At 37.6% G+C, this 6,732-nt stretch overlaps 1 long non-coding RNA gene across 1 annotated transcript in view; it reads left to right on the forward strand.

Annotated features, from left to right (window-relative positions):
• Positions 1-4,639, forward strand: part of LOC137174638 (uncharacterized) — an 85,075-nt gene extending 80,436 nt beyond the window's left edge. The window contains exon 3 of the long non-coding RNA XR_010925423.1: positions 4,513-4,639. This is a non-coding gene — a long non-coding RNA (uncharacterized lncRNA). The remainder of the gene's footprint in view (positions 1-4,512) is intronic.
• Positions 4,640-6,732: the final 2,093 nt, after the last annotated feature.

Raw genomic sequence — 6,732 nt, forward strand, 5'->3', positions numbered from 1 at the left:
ACATTAGAGCCAACATTAAAACCTAATGTTTGCTCTGATTACAGTTTTACCTCTAACACACACACATCCCACATACACACCAGACACTAAGGAGTTCACTGTGTGAGAAAACCTATATAGTTGCCATTATATTTATGCCTTTCTTTCTTAAAAACCACCTTTCCCAGGAGCGAATCCTCCCTCACAAAACTTACAGTTCCACTGGAGGATTGATAGCCAATACCCCACTCTCTGACCACTTTCCCAGGACTTCACTCTTATTTTGCTTGGTTGCCAGGCTTTCAATGAGTGAGTTGAGAGATTTTGCAATGACTTTAGGAAAACTTAGAATTCGTGATCCTCGGAATAAACCATAAATAATTTGAGGATTCTTCACTTTCTCCCTTTTCTACAGATCTAGCCTCAAATGGTATAACTTGAACCTAGTGGCCACAGGACAGGGACTTCCATATGGCTGTATTTGCTATAATGAATAGGACTTGTTTACATTGGGTCCTTTTTTTAAATTCTAGGAACTGCCTTTCATTGGTTTCCTCATTGAACCCCTTCATTGCACCCTTTGAGCTGTGGGCTTATGCTAAATCTGCAAATGATTCTTAAGCATATTTGTCTCTGGCTTTTGGGCTTGGAAGAAGTAGAGGATTCAGAAATATGATTTATCAGGAGATAAAACAGAGGATAATAAAAGGATGATGAATTCTTGGCCTTAGGTGTCGCTCAAGACTGTGATCCTTTCACATTGCATCAGTTAACAAAACCTCTATCTGAAATGGTAGGTTATGAATAAAACCCTCTGCAAGGGAACGATGTACAACATTTCCAACACAGGAAGAGTGGATGTGTGTTTGGCAAATGCAGATTGAAAAAAATTCTATGGCCATGCCTGTAGCACCACACATGTCAAGAGTAGGTAACTTTTCAGATAATTTTAGATGGCAGTCATAATGGGCTATGGGCAAGATCTTACTTATTTTTACTGAAAATGTGTGTTTCAAGCCAGACACTGTTTACAACAGTTATAGTAAACCTGGTCCACTTTTGGACATCTCAAAATAGCCTTCTAAAAGAGAATTGACAAAAAGAGGGGAAAAGTACCAATATATTCCTCGTTTATTGCTCAAATGAAGTCAATGTGCAGCAAGGTTGGTCTAATTGCAAATGAACATGACAGCAATCTTGCCAAGATTTGAGTAAATGCACTTTTAAATATAATGCACACCTACAGAAATTATACAAACAATCTACACACCTGATTGTCTCCACACAACTTCAGCAAACTCATATATATTTTAAAATCTAATATTTTGGAGGAGATTATATTGGAATTGCAAATATTATGAAATTGAATATATTAAGAATGCAGTAAATACTGTGTGGATTATTAGCTCGAGGAGCCCGCTGTGGCAACCACCTACATACGGTGGATTTGAGGCCTATCTTTGGATGCCACCCTGGAGACTACATTGTTTCTACTTCCCTGAGAGTTAATGATATGCTTATGCTATGGAAATTTTCCTCGCTGTTTTTAATTGTAGTGTTTGCAAGAGCCCACCTGATGTTCCTCCCCCACTTAACTATATAAAGCTCAAAAATCATCACAATAAACATGTCTATTTTCATATGAGTAAACTATTACTTCAGAACTTGCAAGGATGTGGAACTTTTAAAGCCTTTTTTTCTGGACTGTGGGCTCACTTAATTTTGTGCTTTTGTAATTGCAACATCTAAGCCATTGGTTTTCTTGTGCTGCATAAGTCATTGCATGCTGGTCTTTTCTTTGTCTTCTGGCCCTCATGGAATGAATCATCTTCCAAACACTAAATTCTGTTATTCTGCAGCCCCACAGTTAAAGACAGTTATTATACAGTGATATCCATAGCACACTTGGGTGGCACGGTGGCTGAGTGGCCAGGCTGGATTAACACAGTATGGTTCCCAACAATGTCCACACCAAGGCAAGGCAAGTTTATTTGTATAGCACATTTCAACAACAAGACAATTCAAAATGCTTTGGAGAGAACATAAAATGCATCAAGACAGAATATAAAAGCAACACAAGGCAATATAAAAAGACATTTAAATACAATTAAAAAGTGTTAAATTGGAAATAAAAAATAAGCTAAAATAGAATAAGACACATAAAACAGGAGAATTAAAGTTACAGTGCAATGTAAGATATTAACCCTTAAATTTGGTTTAATAAAAGGCAGCGGCAAAAAGAAAAGTCTTTTTAAAAGAACTGAGAGTTTCAGCAGACCAGCAGTTTTCTGGGAGTTTGTTCCAGATATGTGGTGCATAAAAACTAAACACTGCCTCTCCATGTTTAGTTTTGACTCTGGGAACAGAAAGCAGACCTGTCCCAGACAACCTGAGAGGTCTGTATAGTTCATAACATAGCAGCAGATTAGAAATGTATTTTGGCCCTAAACCATTCAGTGCTTTATAAACCAACAGCAGTATTATAAAATCAATTCTTTGACAGACAGGAAGCCAGTGTAATGATCTGGGAACTGGAGTGATATGATCCACTTTCATTGTCTTAGTGAGGACTCGAGCAGCAGCATTGTGAATCAGCTGCAGCTGTCTGATTGATTTTTTTTTTTTTTTTTTTTAGGGAGACCTATAAAGACACCATTACAGTCTACTGAAGATAAATGCATGGACAAGTTTTTCCAAATCCTGCTGAGACATAAGTCCTTTAATTCTTGATATATTCTTCAGGCGATAGTTGGCTGACTTTATAATTGTCCTAATTTGGCTGTTGAAATTCAGGTCTGAGTCCATGACTACTAAAAGATTTCTGGCTTGGTTTGTGGTTTTTAACATTATGGATCGAAGCTGGGAGCTGACTTTTAATTGTTCTTCCTTGGCTCCAAAAACAATTACTTCAGTCTTATCTTTGTTTAACTGAAGAAAATTCTGGCACATCCAATCGTTGATTTGTTTAATGCACTTATTCAGACTATAGTCCCCTGGTGATATGGTTATGTAAATTTGTGTGTCGTCTGCATAATTATGGAAACATTTTGTTGTTTTCCATAATCTGAATGAGTTGGAGAATATAGATGTTTAACAGAAGAGGCCTCAGAATGGAGCCTTGGGGAACTCCACAGGTCATTTTTGTCTGCTCAGATGTGAGTGGACAAAAATTACCTATAGACAGAGAGTAGACCCTGTCTTTTAAATAGGATTCAAACCAGTTTAGTACTGTGCCACAAAGTCCCACCCAGTTTTCCAGTCTGTCTAGTAATATGTTGTTGTCAACCGTGTCAACATCAAAGTGCTGCTCTCCCACTGCGCTAACTGTGTATGATGTGATAACTGGATGTGATGTAATAAAAAATTTAAGATCCTCTTCAGACATGATTCAAGATATATACAGTGATGCTGATAGTCCCTAGGACCCAGGGAAATTGAGTGGGTACCCAATAAAATTTGTGATCTTTGAAAAGTCGTAGTGTTAAATTTGCGATTGATGTTATATGGTTATAATCATGGTTGTATTCAGGTATGCTGAAAATGTATCTGAAAATTAAACAAATAAAATACCAAATCTGAAAATTTTATTTACAAAACAATGTCACATCATCATATCATACTAGTCTACAAAATAAAAATAAACAAAATGGTGTCTGTTGCGACATAATAGCACCTAAATGAATTATTAAATAACAGGGAGTTGAGTATAACACGTGAACAAAACAGTACAGAAATGTCTTATCACCATGACACAGTCTACAAATAAACTGTCACCAAAATAGCACCAAAATCATTTACCCAGTATCAAGTAAATCAAATGTGATATCAGTGATAAGAAAATCAATTTGGTCTGAACTAGTTGTAATGTCACACATCCTGCCTGTAGGCCCACCCCTTTAAGTGAGGTTTTCAGTGAGCACAGAGAAACTTTCCACCTTCAGCAGATGATCGAGAAAACAGCCTTCTAGTGTCAAACTCTGTACCTACATCACTCTGCACAATGAAGCTCAAATGTCACAGTCAGATGACAAGAAAAACACATTTTTGAGTGGAAGGGGACTTTAAATAAACTTGTAACTTGTAACTTGAATGTCAACGGTTACTGACTGTTGTGCAAATTTTACATTTAACTGATAAATGCAATGCTTATAGTCAGCACTCTTGGGATGATCTGAAATATAGTGTGGATGTCTCCAGTCAAAGTATATATGATATGTAGGCAGCAACTTCCAGGCAAAGTAGTTGGTGAGCAAATTAATCACTTTCTTGGTGTACTTTGAATATTTGAAAGCTGGCCATGAACTAAGTAACTGGTAAGTGAACATGTTTTACCTCTAATGGAGGTGTGCCATAAAGATGCTTTTCTTTTCTAAGGTTGAGATAATCTTAGTTGTAGTTCAGGTGCAAGACCACCTGAAGCACTTTCCTCTTCTTTTCATATGACTAATAGCGCCCTTCCGCCCTGTTTGTTCTCATTTTCCGTGCCCCACCCTCCCTCCATCTTTCGTCTCTTTCCTCTGTCATCTCTCATAGGGTTCCCTGAGGGGCTGTCCTTCCCAAAGCCTTCCATATACCACAGCCATCATCATGCTCCACCATTCCCATCTGCCAGTCACTACTCACACATTTCATATTTAATAAACAATTTATTCGTATCTCAGCTAATGGTGTGGTCTGTGCTCATGAATGGGCATTTTATGCCTTTATTAGACAGATGACCGCAGAGAGGTGACAGGAAATGAGGGAAGGAGAGATTGGGCCTGACACGAACCTGGGACGTTGCAGACCGTGGTCGGCACCTCAACTGCTTGGCCACCAGGGCTCCCCAGTGCTGCATTTTTGGTATTCTCATTTTGGCCATGACAAATGATCAGTTCCCTGACTGTACTGTTACCTGACTTTACTGGTGCCTCACAGTTCAGGATCTGAAGAAACACTGCAATGTTGCTCCTGCTAATCACCAGGATTTAACTGTGCTGTGTTGAGATGTATTGTTCCATTGCTAATGTACTCCTTGCCTCCATCCAAACTCCTGCTGTCAAGTCTTACTGGAAAGGCTGTAAAATTGATGCATAGCAGTACGTTGATTTTTTTTTATTTTTTATTTTTATTTGTTATAAAGCCATCTGAATAAGTTGGAGTCAATTTTATTCAAAGGTGTCTTCTTTTTTTGTTGAAACACTGCCCTATGGCTACTGCTACACTTGTGCTAAAAAATAATGCACTAGCTTGGTTTGTGACTGGCTGAACTTAGAACATTTTTGAGTTGTCAGTCTTCAGAATGGAGAAACGGGAGAGCCAACAATTCCACATAATATGGCAGTGTTTATCAGTGAGCTTTGCAAGTAGAGCCACATAAATTTGCGTCCATTTCTGATACATTTTGCAGGCTCACTGTGCCTCAAAAGTTGTGCTGTGGTGCAAAACTACATTTGAATGTCAGTATTTTATTCATGCTGATATTGAAGAGAGACTGTTCAAAGCTTGTCCAAAACCTCCTGTCACACACTGGCGCTCCTCTCTCCATATAAAAAAAAACATTATAGCACACTATTCAAAATATTAGAGACTATTAAAGAAAAGTTGCATTGAATATATTTGTATGATTTGTATGAGTGTTTCTACTGTTAAATATATATTTATATCTTTGCTTATTTTAATAAATATTAGATATATTTATTTATGCATATTTTGTTCACTTGCTATCATTTATATGTACAGTAGAGTGCAATGAACTCTTAACCGTTTAACACACACTTCAGCTTAGTTTGACTGAAACCCTCTGTGGTGACAACACGTTCCTTAAACATAAATCATATGACCTAACTGTTTAAATGTATCCATGGAGAAGCACTGGATGCAATTCACATAATATTTCCACTGGTGCTTTGTTTCCTTTAATGGTCACACAGCCAGAAAACCATTCCCACTCTCTGACATAAAGTCTGTTTTCATTCATAGCTGTTATTGGTGCCAGTGATTTTGAGCTATATCCTATAATTACTGTCTCTATGGAGAAAATGTTTGAACTTTTGTGTTTATATATGCAATTTAAGTGGCTGTCATGCATGGTTTGTTGCATGCTATTGTGGCGCATCATTCTTACCGCAATGACCACAACAGTCTATAAGAGTTGATTCATGGGGAATTTTATAAGAATCATAGCAATTCTGTGACCAGTGGTCATAAATTAAGTGAGTCATTGGTGACATGGCTGTGAGATGCAAGCTGAGTTGCAGTAAAACTCACACACACATACATGCACACAAATCCAACGAGCCTTCCCAATCCAAAGTCTGTACATCTTACCTCAATTTTAAAATTTCTCCAAACAGATCATTCATTGGTTGATTACATACCATTTGTAGCAGCATGCTACTTTGAAATGACCTTCTCTCCAGTCTTCTGAACTGATGTTTTAATGATGCATGAAATGTGCAGATTAGCAATGTTAGTTTTATTTCAGTGCTCTGTGCTGGCCTCAAAATTGGTCATAGGTTCTCCTATGTCATATTTATGAGATTCAAGATGTCTATTCAAAGAGGACCTTTCATAGTCTTCACATGGGAACAGGTCAGCAAATGTCAATTCCAGTGATTCATATTTCATGTCAGAATTGAAATGTCTCACCCATCCATCATACCAGCTCTAATAAAGCGTTATGGAGGAAATCTATTCTAGATATCGTTTCTGTAACAGAGTTGAAATTCAGTTGTATCAGTTACATTTGTGTCACACGCATGGCATCAATTG

This window comes from Thunnus thynnus, chromosome 22, assembly GCF_963924715.1.
Source record: "Thunnus thynnus chromosome 22, fThuThy2.1, whole genome shotgun sequence".
Classification (NCBI taxonomy): Eukaryota; Metazoa; Chordata; class Actinopteri; order Scombriformes; family Scombridae; genus Thunnus; species Thunnus thynnus.